Source organism: Coptis chinensis, chromosome 4, assembly GCF_015680905.1.
Source record: "Coptis chinensis isolate HL-2020 chromosome 4, ASM1568090v1, whole genome shotgun sequence".
NCBI classification, from domain to species: Eukaryota; Viridiplantae; Streptophyta; class Magnoliopsida; order Ranunculales; family Ranunculaceae; genus Coptis; species Coptis chinensis.
The window spans coordinates 13,064,777-13,087,900 of record NC_141459.1 but is presented as its reverse complement, the minus strand read 5'-3'; the positions used below and the strand labels follow the sequence as shown (position 1 = coordinate 13,087,900).

Here is a 23,124-nt window from a genome sequence, read left to right as displayed (position 1 = left end):
CTTAAATTAGAGAGAGAGAGAGAGAGAGAGAGAGAGAGAGAGAGAGAGAGAGATTATTGATTGAAGTGTCACTGAATGGGAGGAGGTTACCTTTATATATAACTAGGTAACCTCCTTTCCAAGATAAAGGATTACCAGGATAAACACCAAGATATAAGGATTACCAGGATAAACACCAAGATATAAGGATTACCAGGATAAACACCAAGATACAAGGATTATCAGAATAAAAGATTACCAGGATAAACACCAAGATACAAGGATTACCAGGATAAATAGATATAAGGAGGTGTCCCATATGGGCTCAATGGTGGCATGGTGGGCATCCATATAGGCCCACAGATTTCATAACAGTACGTAAGAAATAAAGTAATTATCAGAAAAAAAAGGTAAGAAATAAAGCACAACATTGGCGGAGGCCCTATAGCTCTTTGCCTCATTTATCCTCCACTTTTTTAAATTAAACTTTGTTCATGGAACCAGTAATCTATACTCTATAGTCATTTATTTGTTCATGAAACTAGTAATCTATACTCAATCTATAGTTGTTAGAATGAGTAATTTTATATCTTATTTTGGTTAAATTAGAGTTGCAGGTTAATTAATTAGAAAGTGGTGTGATTAGTAAATATGAATTGCTATTAGAAACCAGTTAACTTGATATTGGCAATACAAGTAAAATTAGAATTAGGTTGGTATTAGAAGTTTCTAATTAGTAGTTTAGTGGGAATTAGTAGTGGGAGAAACTGTATATATATGTGTGAGTGCCAAAACATTAGCTTAAGAAGAAGTAAGAGAATAATAAAAGAGATGCACCGGTCTGAAGGGGTAAGTTATTTTGTTTATCAAGTTTAATATAAGTGGTTGAATTGATATAATAAAGGTTATTTAGTTCAAATTTGTTTTCTACGCATATTATTCGATTTTGTGTGTTTGAATTAAAGTTTAGATTCTACATATGGTATCCAAGATTTATGGTTAAAGATCCAAAAGTGTTGAGACAATAGAAGATAATATGTGGATGGTTCCAAAGTGGGAAGAGATTATGAATTTTGGGCATTAAATTGGAGCTTTCAGATAGAGATTGTGTTTAAGTATTTGAATATATGAGAAATTGTTGATCAAAGAATTGAAAAACTTGAAGATGAAACATTATTGAGTAAATAAGAAAAAAAAAAACATTAGAAGAAAACAAAATAAAATATAGCCTAGCATCGTGTTGTATTTATAGAAGAGTAGGTGCTTCAAATTATAAGAAAGTTGCTTCCGCTCAAACTTCAAAAGATGCATGAGAGATTTTGCATGATTATTTTGAAGGTACTAGTGAAAATAAAAAGGTTTATCTGACAAATCAAAAGTTTGGTGTTACAAGTGTAAAGAATTTGGTCATTGTAGGTATGAGTGCAAATACATAAAATATAGAGTTGCTGAAAACCAAGACATTATTATATCGAGAATAGAGAAGATTCTCAAATTTTGTCATTGAGCAATACATCGGATGAAGATCAAGACAAATTGTGCCCAGAAATTCGTTATAGTAATCAAAAGTGTGAAGAAGAAGAGTTGGTTTCAAAATAGAAATTTAAAAAAATACAAAATCTTTTGATCTAGAAGAGTCAATTGTCAGTCTTGATTTTGTTAAAGATGGAACCCATTGCACTGAACTTGCTTCCTGAACCTGCAAGTTTCCCAAGAAGAATAGATGTATACACATGTTGTGGTGAAGGACTTGAAAGTTTGTAAGTTAGAGATTAACTTACGTTTGAGAACCTTGCTTCCAGAATATTGACGCAAACATTAAGGCAACAACAATTATGAAGAATATTTGTACTGCAGTATATGCTGGATCACGCCAGTAGGACAAGTGTTGTTTCCACAAGCAAGCCATGCACTGGGTAAGTATAGGCTGGGAGTATTGAGTGCTAAAGTAGAGATCCTTGGAACTTGGAGGAGGGACACTAAGTTCCTTTATCAAGAGCTTGTTTCCCCTGAAAAGATATTTTATAGACAGGTTAGAACCAGAAGAATTGATGTTAATCTCAAGCAAAAACTTTACTCTACTCAGTGAAAGAGATCTGAACCCTTATATATTTCAGCAAATCTAATTCCGAGATTCTCTTCCTGGGCTGCAGTAGTCACCTCCAACATCCATGTCGTTAGGTTATATTTGTCTCGCATCTTTGGGACTCCTTTTATACCCTTGAAATAGCAATATCTAGTTTTCAGTACAGATTTGTGAGAGGAAAAAGTCACATGATCAGATTTGGGTTAGGACTCACTTCAAAGTACTTAATTAGATGGCAAGAATTGTGTCCCAGTGGGCCAACATATATTTCTTCTCCTTGCTTCATTAGGAAGAGCTGCAATTATGCATATAAGACTAAAATATCATCCAAGTTACAGTGGAAAAAGGACAAGAAAATGAGTTTAGCTCAACTCTTGAGAATCTCATACCTCGTCAAACGCCTCAAATATGTCAATGATAGGGCTGGTGAATGGTACACACCACAGTTTTCCCTGTATCCACTATGTTCCTCACTGTTCTCATCATTATAGCAGTTGCTCTTGCATCGAGTCCAGAGGTTGGTTCGTCCATGAAAGTAATAGAGGGATTGGCGACTAGCTCAACTGCAATGGTAAGTCACTTACTCTGCTCAGTTGAGAGCCCACTGACTCCAGGCAACCCTACTAGTGTTCCCCTCAGTGAGTTTAGCTCCACGAGTTCTATGACTTCTTTAATAAACATCTAGAACATTAGATTAAGACCTAGGTTACATTGACACGGGCACGTGTGTCGGTGTCCAACACGGATATGGGGTGTCGGATACGGCGAGCAGTTGAAGATCGACACGGAGACACGGATAGGAATAATTAATTAATTTTTTAATAATTATAAATTTATTAAATTAAATGGTAAATCAGAAATTTGAGGTAAATTAAATACAATATGTGTCCGTGTGTGTCTGGTACGGATACGGACACGGACACGGACACGTGGATACGTATCCGACACAGATTTTTTTCAAAATATGACGTGTCCATATAACCTAGATTAAGACCAAATAACCAAAAGAGTACAAGAAAGAGAGTAAACTGTCCAATGAACCTTTCTAGCTGCTAAGTCGACTCCAGTGGGTAGCCGAAGCCATGCGGAATAGAGTAGAGATTCGTAGATTGTAAAAAAAAAGGATAGTGAAATAATATTGAAAAAGTATGATACTACTATCAAAGGTGTAAAGGGGTGTTTTGGTTTTGCTTTACAGATCGTGAAGAGAAGGGAATGGGTTGAGATTTTTTGGAGAGACCGAGTTCGCTGATGAGCGAGCTGCCTACGTATCCTCTCTTAGTTTTTTTAGGGGAGAGAGGAATCAGGCCTCACGTAGTTCAAATAGGTGGTATTTATAGGCTTGCGAAGTTTCAATCCTAGAGACACGTGTGTCTCTTGCACACGTGTAAGGTGGAGATTGTGAATGAGTGTTGGGTTGGTTGTAGTATAAGTCGTGTGCTGATTGGGAGTTGGCGCGGTAGTCCCTATTTCCCGGTGGTGGGAAATACAAGTAAGATTTTGGTAATGATTACCCCTGGTGGTGACCTTATTTGAGGCGTTCTGTCTCTGGCCATGTGTTCGTACTGAGACATCTTTGTTCATACCACCTACATGAAAGGCTCACAGATCGGTCTTGGAGGTCGATGTTTTGGGTTCCCCTATGTTGCGCGCGTATGTCTTCACAAGGAGCTGCTCACAGGTCGGTCTTGGAGGTCGATGTCCTGAGTTCGCTTATGCTTCACGCGTGCGTGATAATCCTTAATGAGGATATTACTCCCCTACACAGCCCCCTCTCAGTAGATTGTTTATGTCACGGGAAACGATCTGTTGAGAGAAAAATAGAAGAACGTGTGAAACATGAGCGAGCTGCGGTGGACGATCCGACTGAGATGGCGCAAATTTTGAATCCTGTGGCATGATGATTTGGCGGGAAAGGGAAGTTGTTCCGTAATTGGCACGTGACAGAATCGTAGCAGTTGGCGAAGAAACGTGTCGCCACGTTATTCGGAACTGATGAAAAGACAGGTCCCTGGGACACGTGTGCGGACTAGAGCATAGGCTATAATCATAACTTCTTGGTAACTGAACGGGCGGTTTGTACAAAATCAAATTTGGGACAACCAAAAAAGGTATTTCCTATTTCCTTCTTCCGCAAAAGCGCAAGCTAGGGTTCCTCAGGTGAGTGCTTCTGCTGTTGTTAGCTTTCCATTTTCAATTTGCTTTCATCTCTTTCAAGTGCAATTTGTTAAGTAGGTAGGTAAGTGTAAGGTTGTAGGGTTTAAGCTTGAGTAATTGATAAAAAGGAAACGTTATAATGTCTGATTCTGATGATACTCGATCGGAAGAGGTTCGGGAGATATCATTAAGTTGTGGAGAGTATGAGGATGAAGAATGGTGAGTGTTGGCAATGAGGCTGAGTTGGATGAGGGAGCTAGGGTAGACGAGGGTAATACCCGATCTAGGTCAGAAGGTGGCGTGGCCAGTACGTCAGGTCGAGGGGAGATGTCATCATCAAGCGAGTTGCCCCTTAGAACGGTAAACCGTCGTGCTGCAAACTCGTTCCCCGAATTGAGGGCAGCGTATGGGATCAATATCCCCGACTTGGAGATATACGAGCCACGGTTGAGTGAAAATGTACGTAGTGAGGAGTACAACCCGCCGAATGGTGGAATAATCATCTGTGAGGGCCAGCTGAGAGCGCATATGCAAATACCGTTCTCGAAACTGGTATGTGACTTCTTGGCCCATTGTTGGAAGTCGCCTTGTCAGTTCGTTGGTAACACCTGGCGATTGTTTAAGGTGTTTGACCTGTTGAATGCGAGTGGGGAATACGACATAGGGGTGTCCAACATAGTTGAGCATTATGTTGTGAGGCGATCTGGTAATTTGAACTTTAGCTTGCAAACGATGACGACGCGTTCTGCTGTGATCGACGGTGTAAGCAACGAGGCCTGGACAAAGAGGCCGTTCTTCGCTAGTTAAGTAAATCGTGCTAACGGATGTAGGTTGCAAACTAGGATTTGTAACATATCCGGTGGGTAGGAATATTTTTCTTTTGTTGCTTTACTTAACGAGTGATAGTTATTCTAACAGGCCCATGTTTTGCTTTGTCTGTAGATTTCTCTGTGAAGACGCGGACTGATCGTGGGGAGATAGAGAGGTTCGCATGGCTGACTCGAGAAGAAAAGAAAGCAAAGTTGCCTGAGGTTGCTCATTTCTTTGTGGAAAAGGGTGGGCCTGCGATCCGGGAAAAAAGAAAAGTTCAAAAAGACCGAGCTCGAGGTCAGACAAGGCGAGAGGTGATGGAGACGCAAACGAGTGAGTTGGTAACACGGGAAGATAGGAATCGGGTGCATGGTGGCGCGAGGCGACCTGTTAAGGGTGGTGCCTCAGGAGCTGGGGGGTCGAGCTCCCGACCTGAAGGGGGTTCGATCGATGCTCCGGTAGAGTTGGAAACAGTTGTTTTCAACCCACGTGTGAGGAGCAGGTCGGAGAAGAGACAGCGTGACGCCTCTGATCAAGAGGCTATCCGAGTTGCGAAAGCAGCGCGACACGCTCTTGGGGAAAGCTCCAGCGCAGGGGGCGGTTCTGATGGTGGCCCGGCTGGGGCTACGACTTCTCGCCGGAATCGGGCGCGACCCAAGCAGGTGATGGACTTGGCTACTTTTGGGGCAGGGCCTAGTCCGTCTCGGGGGCGTGAACCGAGTCCGCTGGCCAAAGCGAAGGCACCGCACAAAGTGAGTGGAAAAAGCTGTTGTGATCGCTGACGACCTAGAGGGACGATTTGTGTATCTGGATGAGCATGGTATGAACGCATCGCGGAAGCGAAGTGATTGGAAGCTTCAGATCGAGTAAAAGGTATCGGCTGTCTGTTGGAACGGAGATAGCTCGGATGGCAACCGTAAAGGATTTGGATGAGAAAGGGCTAGCCGATAACCCGGGCGAATGGAAATTGCGCAATGTTTGGTATCTGAAGTTTGTCGTCTTTTGATATAACCGCTCACCTATACATCTTTATTACGTTGTGGTTATTAACCATATGTGTGTAGTTGCAGTTGGTAAGTGGATTTCAGAAATTGAAGGAGATTGCTTTCGGTTCAGAGATAGATAGAAGATGTGGTGAAATTTATCGATGAGCTGAAAAATGTTGAGGGAGGCCGCGAAGATGGAACGCGAGGATTGGAAGATCCAAGAAAAAGCACATCAAGCTCTCGAGTCCGCCAAGATCGAAAGATACCGGGCGTAAGAACTGAGGCAAAAGCTACATGGAGCGGAAGAGAATGTTCGCAAAAAAATCGTGGAAATTGGTAGGCTGAACGACTATACCTTACACTGCAAGAAGGTTGCTCAGGATGCTACCAAGGCCTATGACGTTCTGGATGCGGACTTTGTTGAACTGGAAGCGGACTATAACGCTTTGAAGGAAGACCATGCACGCTGTACATCTTGGACCGTGGTAGAACATGTGTACGGAGATGCCAGCAGTGTGCTTGCTTCTTCAGTGATCATTCCAGAAGTCGTGGTACCGCGAGTTGAAGCTGCTGCGTCTGATGTGCTAATGAGTTTGAACTTTGATGGAGTGTCGGTTGTGGTAGATGGGAGGGATGCTGAAATTGATGAATTGCTCGTGCCTGGAGAATTAACCGTCGTGCCTAGAGAGGACGAGCTGTAAATTTGTTTTGTTATGTTGCCAGCTTATAAGCTGTGATACAATAGAGCTGGTTTCCTGGGGTAACCTGGGCAGTTCGTCTTTTTATTTGTATGTGCCATTACTATGAGCGATCTGGTACCTCATTCTGGTTTGAGGTAACCATGTGATGACGAACATTGTTTAGCCGGGTTGGATTTCCTGAGTAGTCTCAGCAACTCGGCTAAAGAACGAATGGTAGTTCAGGTCTGTTAGGACAGGTCGTTGTATGCTTATATGCCATGTTCATTGTTTGTTTCTCCACTGTGTGTGTGTACCGCTTGCTTGATTGTGTTTACGAATGATTATACTGCTATAGCTATGCATGGTTGTTGTGCTGCGGTGATAACTACGTTGCTAATAACTGGGAAGCTTGGATGATCTTCCTGTTGTTAACTTGTTTGCAGCTGTTTGGCGGCGCTCGGGATGATGCGATGAGATCGCTGGGCTCCCGTTCAGGATGAAGTGTGTTGTGTTCAGTGCCGCAGACGGTAATATTCCCACATGTGCGCAACACGTGTAAGAAGACGAGCGGTTCAAAGGACATAATGATGGTGGGCAGATGGTGTTTGGCGTCTCAAGGTATTTATGAGGCGCTTAGGGAAAAGACGTTTTATATTAAATAAAACTGTCCATAGAATACCAAAAAGGTATTTGCTTTCGTCGTCTTTTGTCTTGTCTTTCTCGCCTCTCGCCTCGCCCTATCGTGCACTACCTTTACCGTTCGCTTCTTCAGTGCGTTCATTCTCATCTGTGAATGTTATTCCATTGAGAAGGACTTGGAGTAAAACTTTAGCTCATGCCACAATATCTTTGTTCCTAGGTTTGATCATGGCTAGATGTCACCCATACGTTAGAGGAGAAGGGAGTATGAGGGAAATGTCACCTCTGATAATGGAGGAGATGGAGTTTGATCCTCACGCATGGTGATCGTGGTAAGAGGAAAGCTGCTGCTGTAGAGGCGAAAGGTCATAAATGACCTAGGAGGGCTGGTCGTCCGACTGGCAGCATTGTGTTTAGGTCGCCGCAGTGGTAGGCGATTAATCGATCATCATCTTCGCGGAGTGTAGCGACATGAGGCAAGGTCGGTCGCCGGGTCGGCTGGTGAGAGTTCGTCCCCGCGAATGTGGGGATGTGGGAGCTTTAATTCTACTACATGGGAAGACGGGGAAGAAGCATATGGTGAAACGCCGATTGTAGCTTCCACTTTCGGTGCCCATAGTGACTAGAGTTCGAGGGGATCGTCTTTGGATGGTGACAAAGCGAGAAGGTGAAAGATGAGGACATGGAGACGTTGCTGGAGGACGATGGACATGGCCGCTTGTTTGGTGAGTTCATGACGCACTAGGTTGTTATGTCGGTTTCCAAGGCAATCTGATTCTTTAACTTCGTTCGTGCAGTTTCTTGCAGGATACAATAAGTTGAAAGATGTTGTGCAAAACACCGAGACTGATGATAACCCTCACGTCGAGCTAGGGTGTATGCGAGCTGCGTGGGGGGCTGACAAGAGAAAGCTGGAAGTGATGACTACCAAGTACCAGAACATTGCTGCTGAGAATGCTGTATTAGTGACTGACATGACGGAGCTAGAAAGGGAATTAGCTGTAGTGACTGCTTATGCTAAAGAATGCCAAAAGGTGGCGCGAAAAGCACGTAAGGATATACCAAAGCTGTGTTGTTGCATATGCCGCTCTGGGAAGAAGTATGGCCAAGAAAGCCGAAGTAGGTATGATGAGCGAGGCGGGGAATGCGTGTGATGCTGAGATCTGCCCGGCACACTGCTTCTACTAGCGCGGCACCAGAAGATAAGCATGTCCTAACTGATATTTGATGATGTGATCGACCTTTGTCTTAGTCAGCAACAATTTGTAAGTGTTGTTTACATTCTCTTCTCTTATATGAGAGTCAACAATAGAGCTGTGTCTTCAGGCTTGCCTGAGCAGTTCGCCCTTTTAGTACAGAGAACTGGTTTCCACGGAAGTGGCAGTTCGATACTGTGTTAATTTTGTAATAGACACCGATCTGGATTTTCTGGGTAATCCCAGCAGATCGGTGGATGTAGTTGTTGTGGCGATTGGTCACATATTGTTACTGGTTATGCTCCGAATGGATGTTGCTGCTTACTTGTGTGTATCTAGCGTCTTGCTTATTATGCATGTGGCTTACAATAACTGAGGAGCTTGAAATTTAGTTTAGAAACATGATCTGCTTGTGCTTAGCGCTGTCTTTCTTGTTTATCATGTTATAAGAGCAGAGATGTTAGGAGTATGCTAGATGCCCTGAGTTTAGGACTGAAAGTTCTTCCTTAAGTGCATTGCGCTGAGTTTTAGAAGTAAGACTCAAAAGAATGCTCTAGTCAGACCGAACGTGTGGGCCTGTGTAAGCGTGAAGCACATGGAGAACGCTTTCGTATAGTCGATTCTAGGGGTATAGGATCGTCGTCGAACGATGCTCTGGGAGGGGTTTGTGGAGTCTGTGAGCTCCAGAGAGCTGTCTGCTCGCGGAGAGCGTTCTTGTTTAGTCGATCCTAGAAATATAGGTCGTCGATGTGACAAGAATTGGATAGGCTATGGAGCCTGTAAGCTCCAGTACAATGCGCTTTCGTGGAGAAGCGTTCTCGTTTAGTCGATCCTAGAAATATAGGTCCTCGACGTGACAAGAATTGGATAGGCTATGGAGCCTGTGAAGCTCGGAGAGAGATGCGCGCTCCGCGGAGAGCGTTCTCGTTTAGTCGATCTTAGAAATATAGGTCCTCGACGTGACAAGAATTGGATAGGCTATGGAGCCTGTAAGCTCTAGAGAGCTGTCTGCTCGCGGAGAGCGTTCTCGTTTAGTCAATCCTAGAAATATAGGTCCTCGACGTGACAAGAATTAGAGAGGCTATGGAGCCTGTAAGCTCTAGAGAGCTGTTTGCTCATGGAGAGCGTTCTCGTTTATGAGAGCGTATGGCGCGCTAAGCGTGTTGGATCAGGAAAGTATACTGGTTGTGCATCTGATGCGAGTTGTAGGGCTATTTGATGCAAGTAAATGGAATACCTTATACTAGGTAACATAAACATTTAACCTTAAACTTACAGTACTTTGAAAAACAGTCTATACAATAACAATGGCTTTATTGATAAAATCTTTTCAACAGATAAGTATTCCATGGGCGAGGTAACAATTTGCCTTCTTGAGTTTTGATCCAGTACGCTCCATTGCCTACAACGCGTTCTACGATGTATGGGCCTTCCCATGTAGGGGCTAACTTGGAGTCGTCTTGTGTCTTTTTTAACACTAGATCGTCAGGCTGGAAAGATCGAGGATGCACCCGTTTATTATAGGAGTTCTTCAAGGTTTGCTGATAAGATGCGACTCTGATGGCGGCTAAATCACGCCGTTCTTCTAGCAAATCGACCTCTCGTGCTAAAACAGAATCATTGTTTCCCGTCTCGACGAGCTCAGATCGAGTCGTAGTGACTGTCAGCTCGGTAGGAATTACAGCTTCTGTGCCATAACATAAGGAGAATGGAGATTTTTCTCAGATCTTTGGGATGTGGTGCGATGAGCCCACAAAATGTTCTCCAACTGATTTGGCCATTGGCTCTTGTTTCTTTCAATCTTTTTCTTCAAATTCTCTAAGATGGCCTTGTTGCTGGCTTCTGCTTGACCATTACTCTGAGCATATTGTGGAGTAGAGAACACATGAACTATCTTCCATTTGGCTAGAAATTCTTTAAGCGTTACGCCTTTGAATTGGGGTCCATTGTCCATCACTAACGTATGTGGCAAACCAAATCTGGTGATGATGTGAGTCCAGATGAAGTTTCGGACATGTGATTCTTTGACATGTGCTAAAGAAATGGCCTCGACCCACTTGGTGAAATAGTCCATTTGCAAGCTAAGACGAATCAAAAACCGATTTTCTTACGTGGGACGAATGGTCCCATGATGTCCATACCCCACATGTGAAATGGCCATGGGCTTGCTATACTGATCAGCTCTCGTGCGGGCTGAATGATGTTGTGGCCAAACGTTTGACATTTTAAGCACTTGAGGACGTATGCTTTGGCATCGATCTGCATACGGGGCCAAAAGTAGCCTTGGGAAATTGCCTTGTGGGCTAAAGAGCGACCTCCGGCATGATTTCCGCATTCCCCTTCATGGATTTCGGCAAATATCAATTGGCCCTGTTCTGGAGTAATGCATCGCAAGTGCGGTCCACCAGCAGATTTTCTGAACAACTTATTGTGCAATATGCAATAACGACGGGCTTGATATGGGATTTGTCTGGCTTGGGCACATTTTGCAGGGAGCGCACCATGTTGGATGTAGTCCATGATGGGCTGCATCCAGGTCTGGCTCAGCTGATCTTTGGAGAGAGGGAATAGATCGGTTATAACTAGGGTATGCTCGACCTGGTATGCGGGTCGGTCGACTACCTTAATGAGGAGTTATCGTGGAACGCAACTCGGTGTTTGAGTGGCTAAGTAAGCTAGACTGTCTGCGTGACGGTTCTCATCATGCAAAAAATGATGTATGGTAGATTTCTTAAAAGAAGGCAATAAATGATAAACGACTTGAAGATATTTCGAAAGGTTACCTTTATGAGTCGTGTACTCTTTAGCAATCTGGCGAACGACCAGTTGCGAGTCACTAAAGACTTGAAGTTCTTGCACACCGAGCTGTAGCGCCATACGAAGGCCCATGATCAATGCTTCATACTCTGCCTCGTTGTTAGAAGATGCGAAGTCGAGTCGAACTGATTTTTCAACCATAATCCCTTCGGGGGACACTAAGACGACTCCGATGCCACTGCCTCCAGGGTTGCTAGAGCCATCAACAAAGAGAGACCAGATTGATTTGGCACATTCCTTGGCGTCTACGAGCTCCATCTATGGTTCCCAGTGTGGGTCTTTAACAGGGAAATCTGCTAGGAAATCGGCGACGACTTGACCTTTCTGAGAGGTGTGAGGTACAAACTCCATGTGGTGTTCACCGAGCTCTTCGGCCCATATTGCCATACGAGTAGTCTTGTTTTCTTTGTGGATGATCTTTTTCAAGGGGAGGTCGGTCAGTACTTTGATTGGATGTGCTTGAAAGTACGGCCTGAATTTTCTTGCCAAATACAATAAAGCAAGGACGACTCTTTCAAGGAAAGAATAATTCCTCTCCGTTGGCGTGAGCGTCTTACTTGTAAAGTAGATCGACTTTTCTGAGTTGTTCTCCTCTTTGAAGAGAACTGAGATGATGGCGAAGTCTGATATTGCCAGGTATAGCTCCAGTGTCTCTCCATGTATTGGTGTGGTTAAGACGGGTGGTGTGGTAAGGTATTCTTTGAAAGTGGCGAATGCTTGGTGGCATTGATCATTCCATGAGAACGGCTCGCCTTTTTTGAGGAGTTGTAGGAACGGGTGACACTTGTCTGACGCTCCGGATATGAATCGATTAAGTGCAGCGACCATGCCTGACAACTTCTGTATCTGCTTCTTTATCTGTGGATCAGGCATGTCTAAGAACGCCGGATTTAATGCGGATTTGCTTCGATCCCGATTGTGACACGATATCCGAGAAACTTACCGATGGCGCTCAAAGAGGCATTTCTCGGGTTCAACTTCATTCGAGCGGCGCTAACTCCGAGAACGCTTGCTCAAGGTGATTAATATGGTCGCTTGCTTGCTTTTGACGACCATGTCGCCGATGTAAACCTCCATGGTCTCTCCTAACATGTCCGGAACATGTCGCGGTTACGTGACGCCGATATGTTGCTCCGGCGTTCTTAAGGCGAGCGGAGGACGCGTTGTAACAATAAATTCTTTGCTCGGTAATGAACGAGGTCTTCTCTTGATCTTCCTCAGCAAGTGGGATTTGGTTGTATCCGCTGTGCGCATCCATAAAGGAAAGAAGTTCATGCCCACAGGTCTGGTCGACCAGTCGGTCAATGCGAGGTAGGGGAAAACTATCTTTCGGTGTTTCTTGATTGACATTCATGAAATCGACACACAAGCGAACTGTTCCATTCTTTTTGGGGACCGCAACGATGTTGGTGATCCAATCGGGATAGTCCACCTTTCGGATGAAACCGACTTGCTTGAGTTTGTCGACCTCGTCATTAATGGCTTTTCAAACCGCATAGGGATAACCGGGCGCAGTCATTCCGGTGAACTGGTCTAGCATTAGGATTTACATTTAATCGATGACATGCTACACTAGGGTCTATACCGGGCACATCGATATACGACCAGGCAAAAACATCTTTATTCATAGCCAAAAAGTTTACAAGTTGGGCCTTGAGTGTAGGGTCAAGGTTAGCCCCTACATATACAAACTTGGGATCATTATCAGTGCCTAAATTCACTCGCTCTCTGTCGACCTGTTGAAGTGTTGGCTTGGATGGCGACGCTTCTTCATGTGGTGATACTTCAACGACCTGAGGGAGGGTGAACTTAGTCGCCCGAACTGGATCGGTATCTGTGGTGATGAGAACAGGGACTATAATGGTGTCTGTGGTCATGATAGCAGGGGCAGGAGTGACTGTTGGAATGGAGATCTGTTGTGCGACACATGGCGGTGAGGCTATTGGAATGCGAACTGGTGAGGTAACAATAGTGGAGGGTCCCTCGGGGCGTGGCTAGCGCGTATTGACACCAACCGACGACGACTTCGGATCCGATTACGATGGAGCGACAATGGTGGAGTCGATTCTTTGGAGTGGACATGATGATCGATCTTCTTATGGAGCCCCGCGGCCGCTTTGATTGATTTGTTGGTTCTGACCTCGACAATCAGATATTTAGCCATGGTATAACTGGTGGGCTCGTTGCTTGTGTAGATTGGTCCACTGTCAATCCTACCTGCTATCAAAATTTGGTTACAATGATATGCTTCCAGTTGATTGCTTCTTAGCTCCATCATTCCTCTGGGGCCTGGGAAACGGAGAACTTGATGCAATGTTGACGGTACAGCTTGCATTTGGTGGATCCATCGTCATCCTAGTATGGCGTTATAGGACGACTTGATGTCCAGAACGCTGAAACGTGTATTGCAGTTAACTTTGTCCTCTTTAGAGCCTACTGATACTGGAAGGATGATATCACCGATAGGGTCAACTCTGGAGCCATTGAAACCATAAAGGGGAGCAATCGGATCTATAAGAACTGACTTGGGTAAACTCATTTCTTGGACGGTGTGATAGAATAAAATGTTGCACGAACTCCCCGGGTCGATCAAGATGCGCTTTACTGTCCAGTCGCTAATTTTAACGTGGACAACCAGTGCGTCGTTGTGAGGAAGGCAGACCTTGTTGAGGTCAGCCTTTGTGAAAATGATATCTCCTGAATGGTGACCTGAACTGCGCGGAGCGTGTGCTGCCTGGGAAGTAAAATGATACACTTCCTGAAGAGCGCCAACACGATGTCTTTTCTCTTTGGATGAGGTGACGGAATCATCGGGGAAAGTAATCATGTGAATCGTTCTAGCATTGTCACGATCTGAGGGTGTTGTCTGCGCTCGTGACGAGAACGGTCTCTGGGACGTCCTCTACTGTGGGGGCGAGCTTGAAAGTCTTGATGGTGACGGCGAGGTGGAGATCGACTGCGCACTCGGCGAGCCATGAGCTTATGACGTAAATCACCGTCAGAAATGTTGGTGTACTATTTAATATGACCAGCTTCGACAAGGTCTTGGAGATAGTGCTTAAGCCCCCAGCACGCATTGGTTTCATGGCATTTTGCTTTGTGGAATGCACAGTACGGCTTGTCGGGTCGATCTACTGGCTGCCTCACATCTGGGCGGAAGAATGGGGCTCGCTGGATCTTGTCCAGTATATAGCTAGGGGAGCGTGTTAAGACATCAAACTCTCTGTTGTTATCCTGCCGAGTACTTGCCTTTGGTACCAGCGACTTGGATCGCTTTTTGGCACGCGGGGTATGATCAGAAACCACTGCCACCTCCTGGACCTCGGCTAAACCACTGGACTTCAAACTTTCTTGCAACTTGATATACTTGTCAACCCGGGCGTACAGTTCGGATAGCGTTTCTGGGCATTCTTTCATTAGCGATCTGGAGAGGTCGGTATTACGCACTCGACAGGCATTAGAAAATGCCAGTGTGGCAAAAGACTCTTTCAGTCCGCTTTCCATACACAACATGTTCAGCCTTGAACTGTCCTAAGAATTGGCGAATGGTTTCATCTTCCCTGAAGGACAGCTGGAATAGCGAATCAAGATCTGCCTACTTTCGTCTGTTGTGCACGTACTGGCTAGCAAACAGATCGGTAAGCTGCTCAAAAGTTTTAATAGAATCAGGTTCAAGAGAGAAGAACTAATCAAGTGCGCCATCCTTGAGACTGGCCGGAAATAGTCGGCAGTGAAGATGATCAAACTCAAGAGAACTGTAGAGGGCCAGACTTTGAATGTATCGAGCCACATGCTGGCCGGGGCATGTGTTGCCATCATATATGGGGAAGCGTGGCTTAATAAAATCTTGAGGAAAGGGTTTACTGAGAACTTCAGCACTGAACGGGGACGCGCGGTATGTTTTGAGCATCTTTTGAACAATTTGGGTTGCATCCTTTCCGACGCGACTCGGCCTATCCATGCGGTGATAATTCGTTAATCTGTTGATTAACCTCGTTGATGCCGTTTTCAGCAACATTACCAACTGGTTGCTATTGGTAAGCGTCTACTTGGGCCCGTAAAGCAGCATTTTCTTGCCTGAGCAAGGAAATGCTCTTGTTTGTTAAACCCAGTTGTTCTGCAAGGTTTTGAACTTGAGCTTCGAGGCTGACCATGCTTCGTGGGCTTGAGAATTGTAGTTTTTTGAGTTGGGTTAATGTGATTTCTCAAGTAATCGAAACCACAGACGGCGCCAATGTATAGGGGTGTTTTGGTTTTGCTTTACAAATCGTGAAGAGAAGGGAATGGGTTGAGATTTTTTGGAGAGACCGATCATCATCTCTTGGTTTTTTAGGGGAGAGAGGAATCAGGCCTCCCGTAGTTCAAATAGGTGGTATTTTAGGGCGAGTTTCAAGAGAGAATCGCGTGTGTCTCCACACACGTAAAAGGCGGAGATTTGAAAGTGTTGGACCGGGTTGTAGTATTTGTGGCCGATTGGGAGTTGCGCGGTAGTCCCTATTTCCAGTGGTGGGAAATACAAGTAAGATTTTGGTAATGATTACCCTCGGTGGTGGTCTGCCGTGTGTTTCTTGAGACATCTTTGTTCATACCACCTACATGAAAGGAGCTGCTCACGATCGGTCTTGAGGTCGATGTTTTGGGTTCCCCTATGTATGTTCAAGGGGCCGCTACAGCGGTCTTGGAGGTAAAATCGAGGTCTTTGAGGTCGATTATGCTTTGGCTTATGCTTCACGTGATCGATAATCCTTAATGAGGATATTACTCCCCTACAAAAGGCATTATAGACAGCTTAGACCTAGACCTATAAAGTACCACTAATGAATGAATGAAATGCATACCAATAATCTGATGCTCTTGTTATAAGAATCATCATACGGTACGACCCTTTTGCATTATGTAACGGTGGTGCAAATGGGTATGGGATGTGGTTTTGGATGGCTCATGAAATGGGTATTGTAAAATGAGTCATGTTTGGATTGACACCACTAGTTCCAGTTCAGTTCCACTATCAACCGAGGTAAACCTACGATATTAGTAATGTCATTAACAAAATAGACACGGTCCGCAAAACGATTTGTACCTAAAGATTGTGATATTATCTTTTTTTAAATGTGTAACACTTTTAAACTTTGGTACATCATCTCAATTAACTACCCCATAAGCAAAATTTGGATCTCACAAGGTTTTGTGAGCACCAATGAAGATAAAGCATCGCGATATACTAGAAGACTTTGTTTTTATGTAGAGGCTCTGCTCATATTGATGCCACTCTATGAGATCTAAGTTTTGTAGCAACACTCTTGCCACAATTTGTCCAAAATGTGGGAAGCTCAAACATAAAGTTCGATGGTGGAACAAAATGTGGAACCAACACATCCATCATAAATTTACTGGTACAAGAAGGAAATCCAAACTCAGCGACAACATGAAAACCTAGTTGCTAAAAGCGGAGATGTCACATTAGCATTGAGCTGAGATGGCCTTGTTGCCAGCAATATATGGAGCCTCTAGCGGGAGTGCAAATTTGCTAGTGAAATGAGAGAATGACTAATGAATTGGTTAAGGATCATGCAATATTTATGAGGCTATATACCTAGAACTAAACGACGAAGTCTATTCACTGAACAACTATGAGAAGAAGATGTCTTTCATTAAAATGTGGTGCTATGGCAGTGTAAGGATTCAGTTATTCAAAATTAAGAATTAATCTTCAACTGAGTTTTTGTAGTTAAGGGGCATTCCTACAACTTTCTTAAACACCGAGTTGTGTCACGGCTTGAGTAATATTTGGAGAGCTAGTAGAGCACCTAGGCTCAAAAAATTGTTACTGGTTGCCTCTAGGGCAGGGAATGGGTTGGGGTTCGGTCGGATATGGCTATATCTGAATTCGTATCCGAATCCGAATCCAAATCCGAATCTAAATGTTTCAAAAAAATTCTATCCGAATTCGAACCCGAATCCGAAGCGGATAACTGATTGGATAACACTAAAAATTTGAAAATTTACCTAAAACCTTATTCGAGAATCCCGTATACGTATCCGACTCGAATACAAAATCGAATGTGAAAATAGACCCAAACCCGACCCAAATTCATCGGGTTTGGGTCTACCCAACCTGATTCCTTGCCCTAGTTGCCTCCAGCCCAACGACAATTTAAGGTAAACTTAGATGGTGTATCAAGGAGAATCTTTGAATTGTTGGTTATGGTATATATGAGTTAGAGTCTTAGAGATTAGGGGTGTGCATAAAACCATATAAACCGACCGAAGCGAAATGAACCACGTGAGTTGGGTCGGTTATCATAGGGTGATTGTTTGGTTCGATTTAATAAAATACAAAACCAATAGGGTTGGTTCGGTTAGTGGTTTTCAGAATAAGAAATTATATATAACCGAACCAAACCATATTATTACCAATATTACTAAAGTAGATTTTTTTACTTATAACCTACTCTATTATTCATCAATAATTTTCGGTTCAGTTACAGTTAAGGTCGGTTAACCGAAAAAATAATGGTTTGGATTGGTTTTTGGCTATGCAGAAATAGGATGGTTTGGTTTTGGGTCGGTTAACCGTAGGGTGATGGTTTAGTTTGGTTTTCGTAACACCTAAACCGATAAGGTCGGTTTGGATATCGTTTTTAGCCCAAAACCGAACCAAACTTACTCGACCCATGCACACCCATTTTGGAGATTACATTAAACCTTCCTTATCCTCACATACTCTAGCAACTAGACAATCACTATATCAGTTTATGACGTATCTGGTTATTCTTTTATAAAGGTTGAGATAAAAGACCTAACATGAGTTATTCTTCGTCCAAATTCTTACCACGATCCTTCTCATTTACGAAAAAAAAAAAGTTTTCTGAGCTCTCCCACAAGAGAACACATGTCAGAATAAATTGTATATTGTAAAGTGACAAACTTAAGTAAAATTTTAACAAGTAGTTAATATCAGATTTTGGAAAACTTTTTAGAATAGGACAGGTTGTCTTCTTTCCCCAACAAAAACTTGCACGCCTAACTTTTCAACAAAGAAGGTGAACTAAAACCATTTAAAGAATAGATAGAGTATTTTATCATTGAGCCGAGATCCATTTAAGGCATAAAACAAATGACACTATAACGAGCAAATGCTATAGCTAACGAAAAAGAGTAAACACACTTTCTACAGCTCAATACTAGCATGATTGCCAATTGCCACAACCTTTCATCCCCTCAAGTTTAGCATCCCCAACACTTAACTTGAATCCAAATACAATTCATCAAGACTTCTTTCTCAACCCAACTACAATCCATCAAGACTAAACAAACAAACATGGTAAGGAAATGTAAACAATCAAACACCAAACAAGATTATGTAAATAAAATCCTAAAGAGAACTTCACCATGCTATGTATAACATTGAATGCCTCAAACAACATTCTTACGTATTTACCAACTTGTGAGAGTTAAATCCTTAAATACATTTGAAAATAAGTTGGAAACAATCATAATGTTCCCCAAGTAACTGGTCAACTGGTACATGTTCAATTATCTCATTACTGATACTAACATTAAAATTGACAACCAAACAACAGAAGCATAAAAATCCGAAAGCAAATATCTTAATAGTAATCACAACTCCTTTTCAGCTAAACTTCACTCCTCGATCTTGATTGAATTCCTAAAGAATATTGTCTCATTCTCTAACCCACAACCAAAATTTATGACTATAAAGTATTTTAGATTTTACTTCACCCGATTCAATGAAGCAAGTTTGTCAAATAAAAGGAAGACTATTATATTGATGGCAAAAGATCCAAGCTTATGATATTCGTCAGGTACGAAAAGGACTTGATTTGGTCACTATCAGTTTTGTTGCCAAAATCATAGAGGAGACCGTGGAAGGTGGTGGTAGAAGTTGTGAAAGGAGACGACAATCGGGTGGTGGGGTCGTGGCGGCATAGATATGGGTTTGTGAGGATTGTCGCAAGAATGGGTTGATGGCAAACTACAACGCTTTCTTCTCCTTGATTGCCATCCGGTTTCGTGTAACACTGGCATCACAAAAAATACCATGAGACTAATGTAAGAGTGATTCTGAAGGGCCAATCAACCATGTGAAAGGTTGACGAAAGAAGTAGTCAACAATCCATTCTTTAATGGTTTCTGATAATATTCACGTCAAAATGAATTGATTATGTGAAAACGTTAAATTCCTAAATGCCATAAAAGAAAGTGCCTATAAGAGTTGATGCCAATTGACTTCAATAATAATATAGGTGGTGTCCTCACATATCTTTCTTATATACTAGTACTGGTTAGTTTCTCTTGGACAATGAAAAATTCAAATAATCTGAAGAACCATGTTAAAACTTTAATGTGCTAGTAGGTGCTTAGGAGTAAATAGTTCAAAGCTTAGGGGCCAACTTTCACTTCATTGATGTAGGCACTCAATCAAAAAAATGTATTCTCTATTAATGTGCAATATTTTCGACATTCACTATGGTTTTGACGGTTTGAGTTTGTAAAGTACATGAAGGGATGTGCTGCAATCTATCATTCAGCAACACCCATCAACAGGACACCATGCCTCCTACTAATAATTTGAATGAACTAAGGTCAATTATTGGTGGCAAGGTAGAGCTGTTGCACAGGAGAAAATTAGTTATACTAATTTGTAAAGAGGAACTTTAAGACAAACCACACTATTATCTATTGGCAAAAAAAATATTGTCAGACTTAAGAACACAATATTCTTCAACTAAAGTTTCAATAAGGTGTGCATATCACTTTGAAGAATTCATAAAGACCGCTCCAGTAGAAGACAACTCTGTATTCGAATACCAAGAACTAAATTTTAATGATAGGCAAAGATCTTTATTTTCAGTAAGGTGGTCTCTATGCAACTCAATAGACAATTACTTCTTACAGTTCATCAAAATGAATTACCTAATGTTTGGAATATGCAAGAAGGTATTTTCAGTGAGTTTCTCAGAGACTGACATAATTCTACCATTGTTGTGCTATTCAAAGAGTGATCGATTCTTCTTCTTCTTCTTCTTGTTTTACAATATTGTGGAGTTGGAGTAGTTTCTTTGATTCATTCAGGTTCAGTTTTAGAGGAGGTGAAAACCCATTTTTCGTTTACATTGTCGACAAAATTATGATGTTATCTTTTAAAATCTTTTTCTTCCGGTTCTACCCTCCTCTTCTTCCGGTTCTACCCCTCTCATTGTGTGGTTAGGAATCGTGTGCACCAAAAAACTTTCGGTACATCTCGCGCACCATGGATTTAGCATTATATATGGGTAAAAAAATATTGTTAGACTTAAGAACACATTATTCTTTAACTAAAGTTTCAATACGGTGTGCATATCAATGAAGTAGCAAAAAAAAAAAAAACAAAATGATGATTGAGAAATGCTATGAAATATCACTTTGAAGAATTCATAAAGACCGCTCCAATGTCCTAATTTCTTTTATAGAAGAGCAAGTCAACTTGGCAAATTCTTAGTGATATATTGTCAAGCAAAACAGTCCAATCCAAGTTATTGAATTCCTTCCCTCCGCACATTCTCATTGCCTTATCTTTCCTCTGTTTCTGTCTCACTCTTCTCTCACTTTTATAATGTTTGCACCAATTAATTCTCCTTCAACCCCTTGTCTAATTACTTCACTCAAACATGGTGACCCAATTCGGGGTTGCACTCACTTCTCCTTGTTTACTCTTTTCTCCTCCCTCCAAACCTTTCTTCTCCCTTTCATCATCATCTTATTCTTCACCAACTTGTTCAAATATTCACTTCAATCCATTTGTCCAACTTATTAATCACAAACTATCACCTTGGCATCGGGTTTTCATTATTTCCCCTAAAGCCACTAAGCAACAACAAGGTTAGTTTCTTATGTTGTCTAGTATATATAATATATCATCTCGGTAATTCGATATATTTACTTCGATTGTGGATATTATTTTCAGGTTAGGTAAAAGAAGATGAGATTTTTGACAGTAACATCATGCCATATTGTAGCATTGAGAAACAGAAGAAATCATTAGGGGAGCTTGAGCAAGAGTTTTTTCTAGCACCACAAGTACTCAGTCTAATAGTTATTTTAATTCCTCTTATGATTATTATTGTCTGTACTTGGCTTCGGTTTTCATAGATTCTAGACATAGAAATTTGAAGAACGAAATTCCGACAAACATAAATACAAACTCATGCTACATTAACATCAACTAAAATCAATACACATGATCTTCTATTTAAATGTTGTCATAGAATCATATTTCATAAATATGAATGTATATAATTAAGTACCATTTTTTACCACTAGCTATTACTAGGCCAATTAGCTGTCTAAGATTCACAAACCTGTCAAATCTTGTTTGCTCCACCCTTGATTCCCTGAATCCTGCTTTCTCCATGACCCAATCACCTCAGAGCGTGAATACTGAAACCCAAAGACACATAGCAGAAGGAAAAAAAAAACGATTCAACTCTAGTTCTTTTTAGTTTCCATGGTGTAAAGTTCAACTCAAATAATAACAGAACTAACCAAAAAAGTAAAATATAGTCTAAGTTACCATTTTCCCATCAAAACAACCAATCAAATAACATAATCAATCAACAAACCAGTAACTGAATGTATGATCAAAGACAAAAACTAGCAAAAACTCCCAAGAAAAAAGAATCATTTGTTCAAGAGTACCATTGATGGGTGTGCGAAAACAGAGTCGAAAATCCCAGTTGCAGAGTTATTCTTTGAAGAAGAAGAAGAACCACCCTTTGGTCCAAAAACCTCATTAGATATTGAAGAACTAGTTTGTCACACCCCGAATTTCGACAGAATTCCGAAAAACATTATTTGTTCCCGACTCTTCGATCTCCGAGGTGTGACGCACTCTCAACTCCCAAAAACCCATAAACAGTTTAAATATGCGGATAATAAAAACCAATAAAATTTTTAACTTAAACAAAAGTCTTCTTCATGACAAAGATTCACAAATAATTAAGATTAGGTTACAACTCTCCTTTCAATAACTCTTTAATAAAATTTACAAATGAAAATACAAAAACATTGTCTAGACTGAAATTCTATATCACCTCAAGGAAAACAAAACAAATCGAGATGCAACGCTTAACGCAAAACCACAAGCAAAGCAACCACTCTTCTTCAACACTAAACTGTCAAAACTTATCAACTATGTTCATTGAATGAACACACCTCGATAAGCAAACATGCAAATCGGGTCAAGATTATAAAATCTTTGGTGTGAGTAGCTCTAAAAATAACATATACTTATACAAATATATACATAATCCATATGGCAGTTAGTTCCTCCACCAAAGCCTTTAACTTTTTCGACTAATATAACATACTCAAATACAATAATTAAGGCAGGTAGTTCCTCCATCGAGGCTCTTTTAACTTCCCACTAACCACACAACAAACTATATCGATCATAAATAAGGCATGTAGTTCCTCCATCGAGGTTTTAGGTTCTAACTAAACAAATAACCAACCAAACATATTACCATAATTAGATTATTTCGGGCTTTCTTTGTGTGTCCCTAAAATCACGTCGTATCTATGTCTTACCTAGTTTTCCTGGCTACCACAATCGCTACCCAACGCCCGAACATGTACATCCACATGCCTCCCCCTTATATAATGTACCACTCCGTGCGTAACCACCTCCGGCGGGATGCGCGACACTGTAAATCCTCACACGGAAGCCATTATATAAGTAATGCCCCTATTCGCATAAAATATCGCTGGCCTCG

General features: G+C 42.0%; 1 long non-coding RNA gene across 3 annotated transcripts; it reads right to left on the bottom strand.

Annotated features, from left to right (window-relative positions):
* Positions 1–1,358: 1,358 nt before the first annotated feature.
* LOC147501983 (uncharacterized) lies at positions 1,359–22,165 on the bottom strand. Of its 3 annotated transcripts, none has more exons than XR_015221539.1 (7): positions 22,049–22,165; positions 21,712–21,790; positions 2,455–2,746; positions 2,280–2,360; positions 2,082–2,199; positions 1,761–1,988; positions 1,359–1,678 (listed from the first exon to the last, which is right to left on the bottom strand). It is a non-coding gene; the product is annotated as an uncharacterized LOC147501983 (long non-coding RNA). The 3 variants fall into 3 exon arrangements; XR_015221540.1 differs by having other exon boundaries at positions 2,455–2,733; XR_015221541.1 differs by lacking the exons at positions 21,712–21,790; positions 22,049–22,165 and adding an exon at positions 3,060–3,174 and having other exon boundaries at positions 2,455–2,766.
* Positions 22,166–23,124: the final 959 nt, after the last annotated feature.